A 19245-nucleotide genomic window follows, 5' to 3' on the forward strand; every position below is an offset into this window, starting at 1 on the left:
TGGGAAAGTACATCCAAAATAATGAGGAAAGTAGAATTCAAATGAGTTTGGGAATGCTGATAAGTGTACATAAATAAACATAACACTGTTGAGTATAATAAGGAGGAAATGTAGTATTAATTGGCACCAGGATTCCTCTTAGAAAGAAACTGTCTTGGGGCGACTGGGTGGCTCAGTTGTTAAACGTCTGCCTTTGGCTCCGGTCAGGATCCCGGAGTTCTGGGATGGAGCCCCGCATTGGGCTCCCTGCTCAGCGGGAAGCCTGCTTCTCCTTCTCCCTCTGCCCCTCCCCCTGCTCATGCTCTCTCTGTCTCTCTCAAATAAATTAATAAAATCTTTAAAAATAATAATAATAAATAAATAACAAAATTCTCCTTTGTTCTAAAAGTATTGATCCCCATCCACAGACTAAAACAGAATGAATGGATCCTGGCTAAGGCCCTGTCATGGCAAAATCCAGTGGAAGTGATGTTCAGGTACACCCTGGCTAATGGCTGGGGGAATGGAAATAAATGTGTAAGATGGAAAAATTTATACCCATTCTCTCTTAGCAGTAAGGCCTGAAGGGATGTAGTTAGGCTGTCCCATTGTGGAAACATTGTTCTATGTGTTCTGCATTAAAGTGTTATTAGAGCAAAAATATGATCAAATATTCAAGAAGCCTGGTCTGTGGAAAAAGTTCAAAAGAACCAATGTGTAAATGACTCTCAGTGAGCACGTTGAAGTTCTTAATTGCCCAACTCCAGAATTCATGACTTCCACTGACATAGCCAGAGGAAGGTTACTAACCAGGCCTAATTTACAGATGGCAGGTCTGTGGCAGAAGGCCTAGAAGTGATTTTCCCAAGGTTATAGAGCAAGCCAGAGGGTGAGCCGAAAATAGAACCGTACCTCACACTCCCATGCAGGCTATATGATAACTTGTGTACTGTCAGCAAAAAGTTGAGGAATGACTGTCCTGGAGAGGTTAGCATAGTTTTATGGCTAAAAGAGCCTTGCTCAACAATTGCAAATGCTACTTGACAACAGCAAATGACCTATTTAATCCTATAAATAGTAACAATGTAGACAATTAAGCAAAAGTTTAAGGAAAAAAAAAATTACTTTTTGACAATAGCAAGATTTAAAAAAGACACAGCTCCATGATCATGAAGCCACTACTTATGTAATACATACACTTTAGTGAGAGTCGGTCTCTTCCTCCAAAGACCAGACTTCTGGACGATAACTCTCAACACTGTAGTACCAGCAAGTTTATGGAATCTGGCAGAACTGCCTAAACATTTTCAGAAGTGTAGGTTTTTTTCTGGATTTCTGGAAGGGTAGGATTTTAGGCCTCAGTGATAATGTTCTGTAAGTTTCTTTACTGAATTAACAGAACTGGAAAATACAATGGGATAGTCAGGTAGTTAGAGCCCTAGGGCTTAGCCACTCAATTTATGTTTCTTGGGTACCCAGGCTGTGGAGGGATTGCTTAGCCAGCTACTATGCTGTACTTGAGCTACTTTTATCATATTTTTAGGAAAGACACCAAAAGCTAGTATCACTGTTAGGTGACCCTTCTCTAGAGTAGATTTTTACATTGCACTGACCTAGTCAACAAAAAGCTTTACAAATTTATATTCTCAGGATTGTTGCTAATCCCATTCCCACTTTTCAGAAAGATTCTTCTTGATGATTGCTGTGCTGGGTTAACACATTTGGGCCAGCTCTAAGAGAATATCACACTCACAGACTATGGACTTCTTGACTGCAAGTTTCCGTCCCTTCCCATAAGAGGCTGCACTATTACTGTTTAGCTCAGTGCTTTGGTGGTTCCTTCTACAAGACCCTGGCCAAAAAGATAAAATCTAAATGTACAGTAGAAGAAAGAAAGTGATATGTCCAGCAACTATTTCTCAGAGAACTCTCACTTAACTGGCAAGAGTGGTGGAAGCCAGTCCCCTTTCCATGGCATAACATCATCTCTGAAACCATCTTACAGATCAAAGTGTCTGCTGATAAAATCAGGATTATTAGAAGTGTTACCTTTTGCAGGCAATATTTTATTAATATATTAATAAGCCAATTATTGTGAGGTGAAGGAAAAATCCAAAATCCAAATTTGCATGAAATTTTTTGGCTCTTTCAGTCTCTTTTAGCATAAATATTTTGGCTGCTACCAGTTTTGTTTTGTTTTTTCCTTTTAAGCAGCACAGTGATATAGGTTAGGACTTTCTGGGTTAAATACACATAAATACATAGATTAAATACATTTGGGATGGAAAGTCAATCTAGTGTTATTCAGAATATTTTTTGAGCATTTATGGCCATTCTGTCTAAATTCTGGCTATACACAGGATTTGTCTCTGCTCACCAAAACAGGTAGCCTATATTTCACACAAAAGGAAGAGAAATCTGAAAAGCTCCAAAGAGTCAACAGTGTATCCTAGTCACCCCTTTGCTCACTTCTACTCCTCCCTTCTCAGTTGGACCCATGCTCTGTTGTCTAGTTCTGTTTTATTATGAACCTTCTGTATGCACAGTTCCAACATATGGACTATTTTATTTTTATTTTTATTTTTTTTATTTTTAAAGATTTTATTTATTTATTTGACACACAGAGAGATAGAGAACACAAGCAGGGGGGAGCGGCAGGCAGAGGGAGAAGCAGGCTCCCCACTGAGCAGGGAGCCTGATGCGGGACTCGATCCCAGGACCCTGGGATCATGACCTGAGCCGAAGGCAGATGCTTAACCGACTGAGCCACCCAGGCGTCCCTCAACATACGGACTATTTTAATTGATTTCACATATTCATCCATTTATTCACCAAGATTTTTGTCACTCCAGGGGACATAAGCATCCTCTACCCTTTTTTTTAAGATTTTATTTATTTATTTGTCAGAGAGAGAGCACGAGCAGGGGGAGCAGCAGGCAGAGAGAGAAGCAGACTCCCCGTTGAGCAAGGAGCCCAATGCAGGACTCGATCCCAGGAACCCGGGATCATGACTTGAGCTGAATGCAGATGCTTAACTGACTGAGCCACCCAAGCATCCCAAGCATCCTCTACCCTTAATAAGGCTGCAGTTGTATGAGAGAGATAGCCACCATGACAAACACAACGTAAGAATATGTGAAATAAGTGCTAGAAGTAAGCTTTGGGGTCAGAAAGACTTAAGTTCAAATCCAGCTCTGCTATTCACTAACCAAGTGACCTTGATTGAATTATTGAACCTCACTGAGTTTCAGTGTCACCCTCCAGGAAAATGAGTTTGGCAGTTCTCTTTCAAGATGGCCCTCAGGGATCCTGATATTCATGTGTCTGTATAATCCCCCTGCCTCAAATGTGGGCTTGACCTAGTGACTTGCTTCCAAAAAGAGAACACTACAAAAGTGATAAGATGGGACTTCCATGATGAGGATTCAAAAGACTGACTTCTGTCCTCCTGGCTTTTCTCTCTTGCCTTCTTAGCTTATGTACTTTAATGAAGCAAGCTGCCATGTTGGAGACCCCACATGGCAAAGAATGGAAAGAGGCCTCCAGCCAACAGCCAGCGAGGAACTGAATCCTGCCAGCATGCAGGTAAGTGAGCCTGGAAGCAAATCCTTTCCCAGAAGGAAATCCTTTCCCAGTAGGGGCTTGCCATGACCATAGCCCAGTGTGATCCTTGGTTATAGCCTATGTAGCCGAGGACCCGGCTAAGCAAGCCTGAGCTCTTGACCTTACAGAAACGAAGAGATAATAAATGTTGAAAGCCACTAAATTTGGGAGGTAGTGTGTTACAAAGCTATAGATAGCTAGTACAATGGAATAACACGTTCCTTGAAGAATTACCATGAGATCAGAACGTATATGAGGATTAGAAGAATGACAATAATGGTAATGACAAGGACAACAGGGGATCCCAGGGGATCTAAGCTTAAATTAAGATTCAGAACCTGGTGAAATGCTGCTATTGTGAAGTTATTTTTAGTGCTTGAACCCCCTGAGGAGTACAAGAGAGAAGAAAGTATGAAGAACAGGGTATCATATTTTCTCAGTCAGGCCCAGACTATGTCTGACTCTGTTAGAAAGGGGCTTGTGAGCAGAGCTAAAGTAGCAGGTTTGTGAGAGCCAGTGAACAAGAAATGGTGCGTGGGGGCCCAGGTGACAAAGTTTCACCAAGAATTGGGGAGAGGGTCATTTTCCCACTTCTGCTCAGATTGGAGTATGGCTAAGGCTATAACCTGAAGTCAAGGGATAATGCAGTTGTTCAACTCAAGATTCCTGCCTTGGGAGCATGGAGTGTAGGCCCAGGGAGGAAGGGTTTTCATGAGGGACACTGGCCACAGTGGAGGTGACAAGGCCCTCCTTCTTCTACTGAGATTGGCACATAGCTATTTCTGTGTTTGTGGTTGGTGAACAGTAATACAGACTATGGGAAAGGAACATAAGCACACTTGACGCTGGGCAGCCTCCGAGGAGGGAAGTTGAGGACCTATGTCACCATAAGCCAGTGCAATTGGGTTATAGGTGTCTTAAAGGACATGCAGAGTTCTGACAGGCAAAGCAAGGTAAACAGACATTCCAAACTAAGGGAACAGCACATGTAAAGATTCAGAGCTGTGAACAGAAATCATTTCCTTACAGAAAAGCAAGTAGTCCTGGGTGATCAGAGAAAGGAGTACAAACTAGTTAACATCTCCCATTCTGATTCTGATTTAGTTTCTAGACCAGTGATTCTCAGACTTTGGGTGTCGGTTTCCCTTTACATTCTTAAAAATTAATGGTGACCTCAAAGAGCTTTTGTTTATGTGGATAATATCTTTTGAATATTTACTGTATTAGAAATTAAAACAGATAACTTTTTCAAATATTTAGTTTGAAAACATCACCACTGTACTGTCCTGCCTCTCTCGGGGACAAAGGCCTGCAGTAAAAATCACAAAGGGTTGAGTCATCCCACTCAGCCACCCCTTCTCCCCTCCTCTCCCTGCCATTTTAGATTTCAATGCTCTTTTCTCTTTCCCTGCGTGTTTCGGGAACTCATATTCCTTTTCGCTCTGCAGTAAGTCCTTGTACATTGCCCGTTGTTCATTTTTCCCCCCACTCCACAGAAGCTGCTCTCTCTAAAGGCACCAACGACCTTATAATGACCAGATTCAGTGGCTGCTTTTCAGTCCTCATCCGCCTTGCTCTTTGAGACATGGGATATTATTATTATTATTTTTCAAAGATTTTATTTATTTTTCAACAGAGAGAGAGAGACAGCGAGAGAGGGAACACAAGCAGGGGGCAGTGGGAGAGGGAGAAGCAGGCTTCCCGCTGAGCAGGGAGCCCGATGTGGGACTCCATCCCAGGACCCTGGGATCAGGACCTGAGCCGAAGGCAGACGCTTAACGACTGAGCCACCCAGGCGCTCGAGACATGGGATATTATTAGCCATTTTCTTTTTCATTAAGATTCTTGCCTCTATTGGTTATTCTGACACCAGGCACTTCTATTTCTGTCAACTGCTTCTCTACTAAGTTCTTTTCAGAAAATTCTTGATGAGATCCTTTTCCTTGGCCTGTCCCTTAAACGTCTTCCTTTTTCAGTGTTAGGTCCTAGGCTCCTCTTTCTTCTCATTCTATAACTTCTCCAACTGCCACATCATTTACCTCCATGGCTTTAATTACTAAATATATACTATTGACACCCAAAGACATTACTTACAGCCCAGCCCTCTGTCATATGTCCAAATGATGCCTGGACATTACTCAGGCACCTTAAAACGTCCAAATCCGTTAGGATGGGTCATCTCTCCCTTCAAAGTGATCACTCCTCCCTCCTGTGGTCTCTGACCCAGGGAATTACACCACCATCCTGTGAGCCAGATGCTTGGGAGTCATTCCAGACTTCTCCTACCTCACCCCTACCTAGGATCTGCCCTGTGGTTCTTCTGGATCTACCTCTGGAACATTACTGAAATGTCCCTGACCCTAGCTCGGACCTTCCTCTTCTCCTACCTGGATCATTACACAAGCCTCATCGGTAGCGCACTTTCTTCTGGTTGTGGCTGCTGACAATTCATCCACAGCAGCAGGAGTTGCTCCTCTGCGTGACTGCAGGAACGGTCATTACATCAGATCCTATATTATTGGTACTCCCTGGCCTCGTGCAGCGCTCAGGCTTTGTACACACTGCTGTTGAAATATGCCTTCTAAGTCCTGTGCGTGACTAGGTCACTCCATAGCCTGAAACCACTCTCATGATTCCCTGTTGCCTTCAGGATAAAGCCCAAACCCCAACACACTGTTCCAGTTATTATGGCTATGTAACAAACTACTCTAAACGTAGCAGGGTAAGACACTAACCACTTTGTTAGACTTGTGGATTCTGTGGGTCAGAGATTTGGAGAGGGCACAGGAGGAATGATTTGTCTCTGCTCCTTGATGTCTAGGGCCTTATCTGGGGGTGTCTCCATAGCTGGTGCCTGGGACCATCTGAAGGCTCATTCCCTCCCACATCTGGAATCTGGGCTATGTGGAGATTAGGCCTGATGACTAGAGCACCTACATGTAGCCTCTCCTTCATGGTTTCCTCATAGCTTGGTGGCCTCCTGCCTTACATGACATTTCAGAGTTCCAAGTACAAGTGCTCTAGCAAATAAGGTGGAAGCTACATAACCCTTTTTTAGGGTTCACACAGGGTCATGTCTAAGTTCTGTTGTTTATAGGCAAATGTGTCCAGATTCAAGGTGAGGGGGCATAGACTTTACCTCTCCATTGAAAGAGTATCAGGTCATACTGTAGATGAGCATATGAGATGGGAGGCATTGTGGTCATCTATGGAAAATACAATCTGTGACACAAACTATACCAAACCTTGACAACAAGCCCAGTCTCCCCACTTGCCATCTCTCCTTGACTGCTGTACTCTGGTCACACAAACTTCTGGCTGCTCCCTTCTGCACCTGTTGCTTCCTCTACCTGCAAACTCCTGCACCTCCTTTAAGAGTTAGCTCAAGGGTCACTTACTAAAGGCAGACTTAGGCAGGCATAAATTAAAAAGAAATAATCCTGTAAGGTTTCAAGCAAGAAAAAAACCCAGGTGGCTTTAGAGAGTTAAATCACATTTCGGGAATGGCAAAAGAATAGAGATAAGGAACCCTCAAACAAAATAGAATTCAGGAATAGACACAAGGATACACTAGAATTTCTTATTTGACATATGGGTGGGAGGGAAAAGATAGATGCCCAAACACTCATGAAAGAGAGCCTCATCTTGTAGGCACTGGAAAAGTAGACATTTGTCAGACATCCCTCTTATTTCCCCTTGAGTTATCTACTCTGGGTATGCTCCTCCCAGCTTGCCCCATCTCTACCTGGGGCTCCTGGACACATCCCCCACAGATTCTGCCCCTTCGATATACACACCACCACCGCACAAGGCCGTCTAAGTGCATTCCACTCTACTGAAGGATTGGGGGAAATGACAGGAAATCACAGTGTAGGGAGGGGTACTTAGGAGCTGAGTGCAAAATAAGATTTTTTTTTTCCAGAAAACACCTATGATGTTTATTTAACATGTGAACAGTATTTATTTAACATGTATTTATTGAGTATCCTCTATGTATCAGGTGCAGTTCTAGGTGCTGGGGATAGAATGATGTAGCAGATGGTGTTATGGTTCCACCCTGATACCTTGGGCCTTAGAGTGCACCCTATCCCACTTCTAATCATCAGGGTCTGCATCTTTTTGCCTATTGACTTTCTTCAGCAGCCATGGCATGGCCATGGGCGAGTGGGTCCCTCAGGCCAAGAGTACAGAAGAATTAACATACCCTAGAAACAGCCATTATTTGGTGACCAACAGGAGTTGGTGTGTGAATATCTCAGCAACCACACCCCCCAGGGTGTATTGTTGGAGGCCCAGTTTCCTCTGCAGGATGCAGCTGCAGTTACACAGAGTGAGGACCTGTGGATAATGCATCCTTTATTGATGGCCTTCTCATCCCTGCCTCACTTCTCCACACTCCTGCTGGTATTCCTTGGCAGCATGGCTCATGAAAGCAATCACACTCAAACTACCTCAGGTCTACCTCTACGGAAACCCAAACTAAGGTAAATGATTAAAAAATACTTTAAAAAGGCCAAGTCCTGACCTTGTGAAAATAAACAATAAATAAGTAAACAAATGAATATATGAGTTTAAGAAAGGAGCAATGCTATGAAGAAAAACAAAGCAAGGTAAAGGATAGAGAGAGTGATTAGTGGGTGCAAGAGGAAGGGATACGATTTAGATAGAGTGATCAAGGAAAGAGCTTCTGAGGAGGTAACATTTGGGAGAGGCTTAAATGAAGCCAGGGAGGGAGCGTTGTAAATGTTTAGTAGAAGAACATTCTTGGCAAAGGGCAAAGAAACAAGAATGAGTTCCAGTGTTTGAAATACAGCAAGAAGGCCAGTGGGGCGCCCTTTCCTCTTCTCCATCTACACTTATTCCTTTGGTGATGCCAACCAGTCTTGTGGGTTTGAACACTGTCTTTCAACTCCCATAGTCATATCTCAGCTGGACCTCTTTCCTGGAATCCACACTCATAAATCTAACTACTTGTCTCCATTTGGATGTCTAACAGACATCTCAAACTTAACATGTCCAAAGCCAAAATCCTAGTCTTCTCCCCAAACTTTCTCCTCCCACTGAGATGTCTTCCCCCATCTCAGTAAATGGGCAAATTCATCCCTCCAGTCTCCCATGTCATGACCATGGGGTCACCTTTGACTCTTCTCATTCACCTCTCTCATCTAAGCTAGCAGCAAATCCTGTCAGTTCTGCCTTGAAAATATATCCAGAATCCAGTTACTTCTCACCACCTTCACTGCTGCCATCTCGGTCCTGGCTCCCATCATCCCTGCCTTACTGGTCTCCCTCTTGTGCCCCTTGCTTCTCGTATAGTTTATTCCTGCCCAGCAACAGAAGAAATCCCTTTTTTTCTTTTTTTAAAGATTTTATTTATTTATTTGACAGAGAGAGACACAGCGAGAGAGGGAACACAAGCAGGGGGAGCGGGAGAGGGAGAAGCAGGCTTCCCGCGGAGCAGGGAGCCCAATGTGGGGCTCGATCCCAGGACTCTGGGACCGTGACCTCAGCCGAAGGCAGACACTTAACGACTGAGCCATCCAGGCGCCCCCAGAAGAAATCCTTTTAAAATGAAGTCAGATCATCTAACTCAGAGTACAAGCCAAAATTTTTACAATGACCTACCAGATGCTACACTACGTACATTCCCACTTACCTCAGTGCTTACTCCCTGCCTTTTGCTTACTTCATTCCAGCCACGTGAGCCTTTCTTGCTTTTCCTTAAATATGCCAGGCTCATTTCCATTTCAGGACCTTTGCACTTGCTATTCTCTCTACTTAGAATGCTCTTCCCCCAGTTATCGTTCACCTCCTTCAGCTCAAGTGTCTCCTTCTAAGGGATATCCTCCCTGCCCAAGGCCACTGGCCAGAGGGACAAATGGGGCCTTGAAATCCAGCCTCAGTACATGACACACAGTATGCACTCAATCAGTATTTGTTGAATAAATGAAAGAATGGACAAAAGAAGGAACTATTAAATCGGACACACATGACTCCGGATTCGGTATAAATCCTTAAAAAGGAAAGGCATTTTTTGACTTGTGTATCTAGAGCACTCTCACACTGGTGTCAGAGTCTCGCACTATTATGTAGAGTGCTGCTAGTTCCTCTCCCCTTTCTTGGCTCACAGGTTGTGCTCATTCTGGCTTGCTGAGAAAAAGAAACCCAGTGGCTCTTTATGGTCTTTCGTCAGTTGCACAAAGACTTGGCCAAGGCTGTGGAGATTACTATAATGTTCTTTGTGACTGGATTACATTCTTAGCCCAGAACCACCTCTTCCTTGGTTTGTGTAAAGGAACAGGAAAGGGGGTTGTATTATCCTTCTCTTTTTTTTTTTTTTTAATTTTATTTGACACAGAGAGAGAGACAGCAAGAGAGGGAACACAAGCAGAGGGAGTGGGAGAGGGAGAAGCAGGCTGGGGCTCCATCCCAGGACCCTGGGATCACGACCTGAGCTGGAGGGAGACACTTAACAACTGAGCCACCCAGGCGCCCCTGTATTATCCTTCTTAAGAAACAGATTCTTCTAACTGATGCTATTGGGACAACTGGGTAACCAGCTGGAAAAAAAAAAATTATAGTTGGATTTTCTACCTCAATTTCTAAATCAAATAGATAAATTTCAGATGTTTTTGCACTTAAATGTAAAAAATTGAAACTGGTCCTAAAAGAAAATACAGTGAATATATGGATGAGAGAGACATTTCTAAGCACAAAACAAGTCATAAATCATAAAGGAGAATAGATAAGTTTGACCTACACAAGAATTTAAAAAGCTTCTATGTGGTCATTTAGGAGTCATTACAGATGAGGTAGATTATAAAGAAAAAGAAGAAATGTTTAGCACAAAATTCTGTGTAATGGTAATCTTTGGGGAGAAAGTTACTCAGGATTTTACCTCTATAAATTATCCTATGGAGTGAATAATACAAATTTCTAAAGATCTATTTGCAAAAGTGTTAATACCAGTATTATATATTATATATGTAAATGAAATATATATATTATATATATAAATGAAACAGAAGTTCATTAATAGGGATCTGGTTAAATAAATTATGACATACATACAAACAATGGAATTCTACACACACATTAAAAGTTATGTTAGTCTAGATATATTAACATGAAAAGATATCCACAATATTTTTTCACATGAAAAAGAAGATTAGAGAACATCATATGTACAATGGTCCTGTCTGTGTGTATGGTTAAATAAAGAGAGAGGTATGTGGGAGGAACTATTAATAGCTGTTATCTCTGGATAATGTTATTTGTGGACATATTTGTCTTCCTCTTCGTATTTTTTGAATCATTGGATGTTTATTAATACAACATCCATTTTATCCATAAAATAGTTTTTATTTTTTATTTTTTTTTATTTTTTTAAAGACTTTATTTATTTGAGAGAGAGAATGAAAGAGAGCACAAGAGCGGGGGGGGGGTGGTCAGAGGGAGAAGCAGACTCCCTGCTGAGCAGGGAGCCCAATGCGGGACTCGATCCTGGGACTCCAGGATCATGACCTGAGCCGAAGGCAGTTGCTTAACCAACTGAGCCACCCAGGCGCCTGGTTTTTAGTTTTTAAAAACTGAAATATTAAAACAGTGTTTTCATGAATTAAAAATAATTAAACATGTCCTATTGGCCCAGGATTTTCATATAGCTCTAGAATTGTGGCATCCCCTTCCCTTCTCTCACTCTGTACCTCAAGCCCATGCTGACCCCCACCCCCACACATAGGTTTGGGCCCCTGCATTGTATCTTCTTTCTTTTGGTAGAACTGCATAATCTTCTGTCTCATTACTAGAGCCATTCTAGAAACCCTGGTTGACTGGACTCCTGGCATACCACCTAACTTTTATCAGTAAGAATAATTATGTGAAAGAAACAGACTATCCTAAAACATAAAGCATAGCACAGAAGGGAATCTCACCCTCTTAGATGTTAAAATGTACAACAGTAGGACTATGATGAATGGCACAGAAGTATGTCAGAATTTAGTACATGATGAAAAGAGACACCACTGAAATAAGTGAGTGAGGATTACTTAATAAATGTTATTGCAGTAAGTGGTTTATAGTCCAAAGTAACCTCCAGATGTATAAAAGAGTGAAATATTAAAACGTAGTAAAATATATTAAAAGTAATGAAATAAAACAGAATTTATTATCAGATCCTGGAAGGAAAATCCTTCTAAGCATTCATGCAGTAGGATAAATCTAGTCAGCAAATGAACTCTATGAAAATTTGAATTTTGTGCTCAATCCAAAATGGTATCACTAAATCGCTATACTTGAAATATTAAGTAACAAATATGACTAACAAGGAGTTAATATATTCCTAACTCATATAATTGATGTGAAAACCTAATACCTCTGTAGATAAATCTTCAAAAACTATACACAGTGAAAAAGATGGAGGACAGGATTTTATGATGTTAAGATAGGGAAGGCCTTCCCAAGGAGTATGTGAAACCCAGAATACCTGAAGGGAAACACTGACAGATTTGACTACATAGCATTTTTGAAATTTCAAATAGCAAAATGAATAAAGTTAAAAGACAAATGTGAAGAAAATATTTGCCACAAACATCAAAGGATTAATATTCATGACATATAGGGCGCCTGGGTGGCTCAGTTGGTTAAGCGACTGCCTTCGGCTCAGGTCATGATCCTGGAGTCCCTGGATCGAGTCCCACATCGGGCTCCCTGCTCGGCAGGGAGTCTGCTTCTCCCTCTGACCCTCCCCCCTCTCATGTGCTGTCTCTCTCATTCTCTCTCTCTCAAATAAATAAATAAAATCTTTAAAAAAAAAAATATTCATGACATATAAATGGCTCCTATATATCAGTAAGATATCATAGGGAGAAAATGGGCAAAGTTATGAAGACACTTCCTAGAAAAAAATTCAAATGGCTATATATATATGTGTGTGTATATACATATATATATATATATGGGTTTGAACTTCAAAGATTCATTTATACATGGATTTTTCAATAAATATAGTACAGTATTATAAATATATTTTCTCTTATGATTTTAATAACATTTTATTTTCTCTAGCTTTATTGTAAAAATACAGTATATAATACATATAATATACAAAAATATGTGTCAGTTGACTGTTTATGTTACTGGTAAGCCTTCCAGTCAACAATAGGCTGTTAGTAGTTAAGTTTTGGGGGAGTTAAAAGTTATATATGGATTTTTTTACTGCATGGGGGTGTGGGTGCTCCTAACCCCCAGCATTATTCAAGGGTCAACTGTATATCTGAGTGTGTATATACATATAATTTCATAACCTCACTAGTAATTAAGGATATGCAAATTTAAATAAGATAGTACTGTTTGACTATCAAGTGGGAAATATTTTAAAAGATTAAAAATGTGCAACGTTACTGTATAAGAGTAAAGCCCAAACTGTGGTAGCTAGTCTCCAAAGAGGGCCTCCAACAACAACATTCTTCCTTTTGCTCTATGTGTATGCTGCTTCTCACATCAAGAGGTGAAGTTTATTTCCCCTCTTATTGAATCCAGCCTGGCCCTGTGACTGCTTTTACCAATAGATTGAAATGGATATGTTGTTCTGAGACTTCTGAATCCAGGCCTAAGAGAACTGGTTACTCGCTCCTTTTTTCTTGGAATACTTCTTAGAACCCAGTTGCTATGGTGGAAGAAGCCCAAGCCACATGGAGAAGTCATGTGAATTAGAACTAAGACACTTCAGTTGACAGCCCCAACTGAGCCTGCGTCCACTACCACCGATGTAAGTGAATCTTCCAACCACAAATGATTTTGATTACTAATGAACAGGACCCAATTAACATTTTACAATAGGGGCACCTGGGTGGCTCAGATGGTTGGGCATCTGCCTTCGGCTCTGGTCGTAGTCTCCAGGTCCTGGGATCAAGCCCCATGTCAGGCTCCCAGCTCATCGGGGAGTCTGCTTCTCTCTCTGCCTCTCCGCCTGCTTGTGCTCTCTCTCTCTCTCAAGAAGCAGGGGGAGGGGCAGAGGAAGAAGCAGACTTCCCGTGGAGCAGGGAGCCCAACGAGGGGCTGGATCCCAGCACCCCGGGATCATGACCTGAGCTGAAGACAGATGCTTAATGACTGAGCCACCCAGGTGCCCCAATAAATAAAAATCTTTAAAAAAATATTTTACAATCTAATCAAACATATCAGAAATTTCTCTTTCCTAGGGAAGAGATGGAGGAGTTGGAAGGGCTGGGAAAATTATTAGTAACCCCCAGTCTACCAGTAGTTGGTGTGGGGCATTTATTTTGCTCATAGGCTTGGTCTCTGATAAGCCCCTGAACGGAGCCCATCAGATTGCATCCCTGATGGGTGCAGTCTGTAATTGAGCTCTGAGGCAGGCACTGGACATTACAGCTCCCATCTAGGCTTGGAGCCTGCAATCTGTTTCATACTTGGCCGTTTGTTCTTTACTCTGAGGTGACCTGGCCATGTAGCATGCCTTGACCCACCTATAAAATTAACCACAACTTCCCACAAGTTATGACAAGGAATACAATCTGCTAGAGCCCACTTACTTCATCTATGAGTAGGAGAGGAGAACTAGTAAGGAAACAAATTAAAGCAGTTACCTTACTTCCTACTAGTTAGAGGCCACCAGCGTTTGGAAAGGGAAGTCAAGATGCGGTCATCCACCAAAGGATAAATAATGGTCCCTCAGTAGGTTCCACTGCCCATATATGCACTTGAACTCTCCCTGCTTCTGGATTAGGTAAGAATAATTGAGGAACCTGTGGAAATCTGTTGTCTGCCCACTATCCCTTTTTCCACAGGGAACGTTCCCTTCCCTGTCCTTAGCAGTTCTGGTAGTATTATCAATCACAGTGCTGTACCTACATTATGGGGCAGGGGTGGGAAAGTGCCCTAGGGCTAGACAGTTGTGACGCTTCCTCCTACTGGCCACAGTAGTGAAAGGAAGGGTCATGTGACACAATTATAGACAATCAGAGTCACTACATGAGATGTGCTGGAACCATGGATGGAGAGCAAGGCTCTGTCTTTTTCTGGAACTGAAAGTTGTCAGAATCATAAGGTCAAAAGCTGTGTGTGTTTTTTTTTCCTACCACAGAAGAGAGCTAAGAGAGGGAATAAGAAATAGGGCCCAATGACATTGTTTGAACACCTAGATCTAGCCATGCTTGAAGCTAATACTAATCCTAGGGCTTTTCCGTTAATTGAACCAACAAATTCCCTTTCTGCTAAAGGGAATTTGGAGTTGGGTTTCTGTCAGCTGTACTTAAAGAGTCTTGACTAGCAAAGGGCACTACGCTTGATCCTCCCCTGATGCATGTATCTTGAGTTATGTGAAAGGGAGAACACTAATTATTCACCCTTATCCAGCCAGAATATATTCATTCTTCAGAGCCCTTGATCATCAGTTCTAGGAGGGGGTAAGGAGGGCAGGGAAATTCTCTTCATTTTTCATATGTAGCATCTGAGAGATAGAAAGATGAAGGGCCTTCTAATAACTCAGTAGCTATTCAATTAAAAATGTATATTGAGTAGCTATTATAAAATTAGCACTATGTTTACCACTATGTGAAAGTACAGGATAATCACGATCATCAAGTAAGGGATCTCAGGGAGACAAGATTTATATACATGCAACACCTAAAAAGCTATCACAGGCTCAATACATTTTAGAGGCCGAAATAAAATGTGCAAATAGCATGTACCATAAAAATTTGAGAAATTTCAGTTTCCTGGTCAGATGATGGAAAGCCCCAAAGGAGAACTTGGAAAGTTATTAGTATGCTGAAACAACTAGCAAATTTGGCTTCTTAGGGCAAAGGGGCAGGTGGAAACTCTGGAGACCCACAGTTTATTCCATTCCTATTTGTATGTCCTCTCTATGCTCCATAAAGTCCAAAACCTGTTGTTGCTCTTATTTACATTTTGGTTTTTTCCACTCCCTGTGTGTCCCTCAAAGACAAGAACCATGTCACATCCATCAGTGAGTCCCTGACACTAAGCTCAGCAGCTGTTGTAGCGTAGATGGTCAGTAGGTGGGTGTCGGATGGAGGGATGAGTGAATGAAGCAGTGTCATCTAGATCCAAGCCATCGGAGACCCACAGACCATTCCTGTTCTTCCTTCCTACACTTCCTGTCTAACTGTCCTCTCTGCCATACAGGTACAATTAAAACACATGTCATTTGCCAGGATACAAGATGCAAATAAGTAAGTGCTGGGGAAGTAACAAATTAGAGTCACTGTCCCACCTATTTCTCCAGCCCTGAAGTCTGGGCTCTGCCAACGGCTCCCTGCCCAGGGACAGAAGCTGCTCTCTCTCTTGCCAGCTTGCTGTGCTGACAGCTCTAATTGCTAAATGAACAATCTGTGTTTCTAGTGAGAGAGAGGTTCTCAAAAGAGTGTTTGCTCCTGCAGCCCTGGGAAGGGAACACAATATTGTGCAATCAGAAACTACCACCTCAGCAGGAGAGGTCAGCACTGGATTTTCCATTACAGGAGGGGTAAATTTGGAACCTGGAGGCATTCTTGGAATTTTGGCTCCCATAGTATAGTGGGACCCTTCTGGTCATTGGGAATGTGGATGAGCTTTGCTTTCAGAGTGCAAGCTACTATATAAAAATAATGGTTTGCAAAACAGAAATTGTGTCATAGTAGTAGAGTTTTATGGGTTCTGCAAACATATTCACAACAGGAATCTTTAAAGCCCATCCATAAATAAATATTTGGGGGATATGTGCATGTGGGGTAGAGAAATCAAGAATTCTAAAATGTGACCCTTGAAGAGGTGGCAGTTTTATTGAGGAATAAATTAGGCAGTCACAACGACATAATTAAAAATGCTAGGCAAAAAATGAGAAGGATCACAGATACAAGCACTCAGAAGAAGAAAGAAATCATTATTCCCAATGTCCTTGAGATAGATCAATTTGCAAATGAATATTTAGATTACTGAAATCAGGAAACACCTAGGAAACTGCTGGAGAACTTAAACTATTTTATCAGCCAGCTCTCATTCAGATTTAATCTGCAGAGTCCATGTCAAAGACTTTTGGCTAAAAGTTTCTGGTCAAACCTGATAATTGATAATATTTTCACCCACATAGTCTTGATTTCTCATTAGTATAATCAATAATTTATTACATAGCTGTGTTTTAGTTTCTGATTCACCTATTTATAAAAGCTAATACCTTAGCTTTCTTATTTTTAAGTTTTATTAAGAAAAATATTTAGGGTGCCTGGGTGTCTCAGTCGTTAAGCGTCTGCCTTCAGCTCAGGTCATGATCCCAGGGTCCTGGGATCGAGCCCTGCATCGGGCTCCCTGCTTGGCGGGAAGCCTGCTTCCCTCTCCCACTCCCTCTGCTTGTGTTCCCCCTCTCACTGTCTCTCTCTCTCTGTCAAATAAATAAATAAAATCTTAAAAAAGAAAAAAAGAAAAATATTTAAACAAACAGAAAATTGGAAAGAATAGTACACCAAACAGCCTTATACCCATTACTTGATTCCAAAACTAGTTAACATTTTGTCATATTGACTTTATCTAGGTGTATGTATGTGTGCATTGTTAAACAATTTCAAAGTTAATTTCAGGTATCATGACAGTTCATCCTTAAAGATTTTATCTTATAGCTCTAAAAAATTAAGAATATTCTCCTTATTAACCACAATACTACCAATTATACCAACAAAATGAACAATAATTCCCTTGTGCTAATATCCAGTACACATTTATATTTTCCCAACTATTCCAAATATATTTTATAGCTGTTTTACCTTGTTACTTAAAAGCTCACTGAAATCACCATTACCATTAAATAATTACTGTTAGTATCACTTATATTCTTAATTACCTAATAACACCTCCTATCCTGTGTTAGGTTGAAACCTAACACAAAGGAAGTTTGGATATCTCAGTCCTTTTTACAAGCCCTGGCTAGACCCTTTTTCCCATCTTTTGCCTTTGTTCCTCATCTTTCTTTCACCCGGCTCCCAGCTTTTTGGTTTTACCTGTTTTTTGCCATCCTTCCGACCTGACACCATTGACCTCTACAGTCTTGGCCTTGGTCTCTTCTTTTTTTTTTTTTAAGATTTTATTTATTTATTTATCAGAGAGAGAGAGCACAAGCAGGGGGAGCAGCAGGCAGAGGGAGAAGCAGGCTCCGTGCTGAGCAGGGAGCACGATGCGGGACCCCTGGGATCATGACCCGAGCCAAAGGCAGACACTTAACAGACTGAGCCACCCAGGTGTCCCAGCCTCGGCTCTCTCCTGGACAGTTTTTGGACCCTCCTCTGGATCTCTTTTCCTCAGCTGTTTCTACCCTACTTGACCAAACTTGTGCCAACATTGGCCAAGCTATGCCTTGGAAATCTGGGGTCCCCATCTAGGGGGATGGGATATTTTTGCATTTAGCCCATAGTGAGTGGGGTAGAAGGGGATTCTAAGCACCATGTAGATTTATCTTGCTCTGTCTTTGCTGTGGCTGACCACTCTTTCATGTCCTCATTGCTGCTCTTATCTCTCCATATGGCACCTTCAGATTGATGCTTCATTGAACTATAGGTTTGGTGTGCTCCAGACCTCAACTACAAGAAGAGTTTTTCTGCATTCCAGTTGTACTTGCATAGAGTCTTCCTTCTTAGGGTAGGTAGAGAAGGTCCAGTTCAGGACACACACGTGTCCAGGGAAGCTAATGATTTGATGCACCATTAAATCAATGCTTAAAGAATATTTATTCAATGTTTCTTTTTTAAAATTTTATTTATTTATCTGAGGGGGGTAGAGAGAGAGAGAGAGAGATGGATCACGAGCAGGGGGGAGGGGTAGAAGGAGAAGCAGACTCCCCGCTGAGCGGAGAACCCAATGTGGGACTCTATCCCAAGCCGAAGGCAGACGCTTAGCCGACTGGGCCACCCAGGCGCCCTGTTCAATGTTTCTTTAGAGGAAAAGTTACACACTACGTGGAGAGGCATGGAGAAGGACAGAAGATGATCACATACCACTTGCATACTTGACTGAGGAAAACAAAGTCTTTCAGTTAACTGGACCCACTCTTCTTTAAATAGTTGGAAGGAAGAAAGGAAGCAATGTTGCTGAGGTTGAAATGGAGGGAGTGGCAGTGACCCAGAAGACCACTTCATTCTAGCTATTCTTGGGGGCAAAATGTCCAGAGCCAGCTGCTAGTAGTCCCACACCACCCACACTGTCTGAGTTCCTTGGCCTCTCCAGGCTGAGGGCCAATAAGCAAAGCATTCCCCGAAGGACTCATGCCTGCCACCCACCAGCATTGCTTGGGGCCCTAGAGCCAGATGCACACCACCTACAGAGAGACTGAGGAGCTACCCTGTTATCACTCCCCTCTCCCTAGTACAAGTGTTCCTATGAACAGGTGCTCAGCCTGAGTTCTTGCCAAGCAGCTGCAGTCCCTCTTCTAACCTGAAGCTTAAGCTCTTCTCACTAACCACAGCACCAATTCCCCAGTGAGACCCCAGTGACCTTTGTAAAGAACTCCTACCAGGGTTACTGAGGCCTCAACATAGCTCAGCACCATGTCCGGGGGCACTGAATATTACGAATGCTCATTTACTCCTTTCATACTCTGAAAGCACCATGTTTGACTCATTCAGAAGGCAAGGTGATTTGGTAGGTCCCTGGAAATTG

The sequence above is a fragment of the Phoca vitulina genome, unplaced genomic scaffold (assembly GCF_004348235.1).
Source record: "Phoca vitulina isolate PV1807 unplaced genomic scaffold, GSC_HSeal_1.0 scaffold12, whole genome shotgun sequence".
Taxonomy (NCBI): domain Eukaryota; kingdom Metazoa; phylum Chordata; class Mammalia; order Carnivora; family Phocidae; genus Phoca; species Phoca vitulina.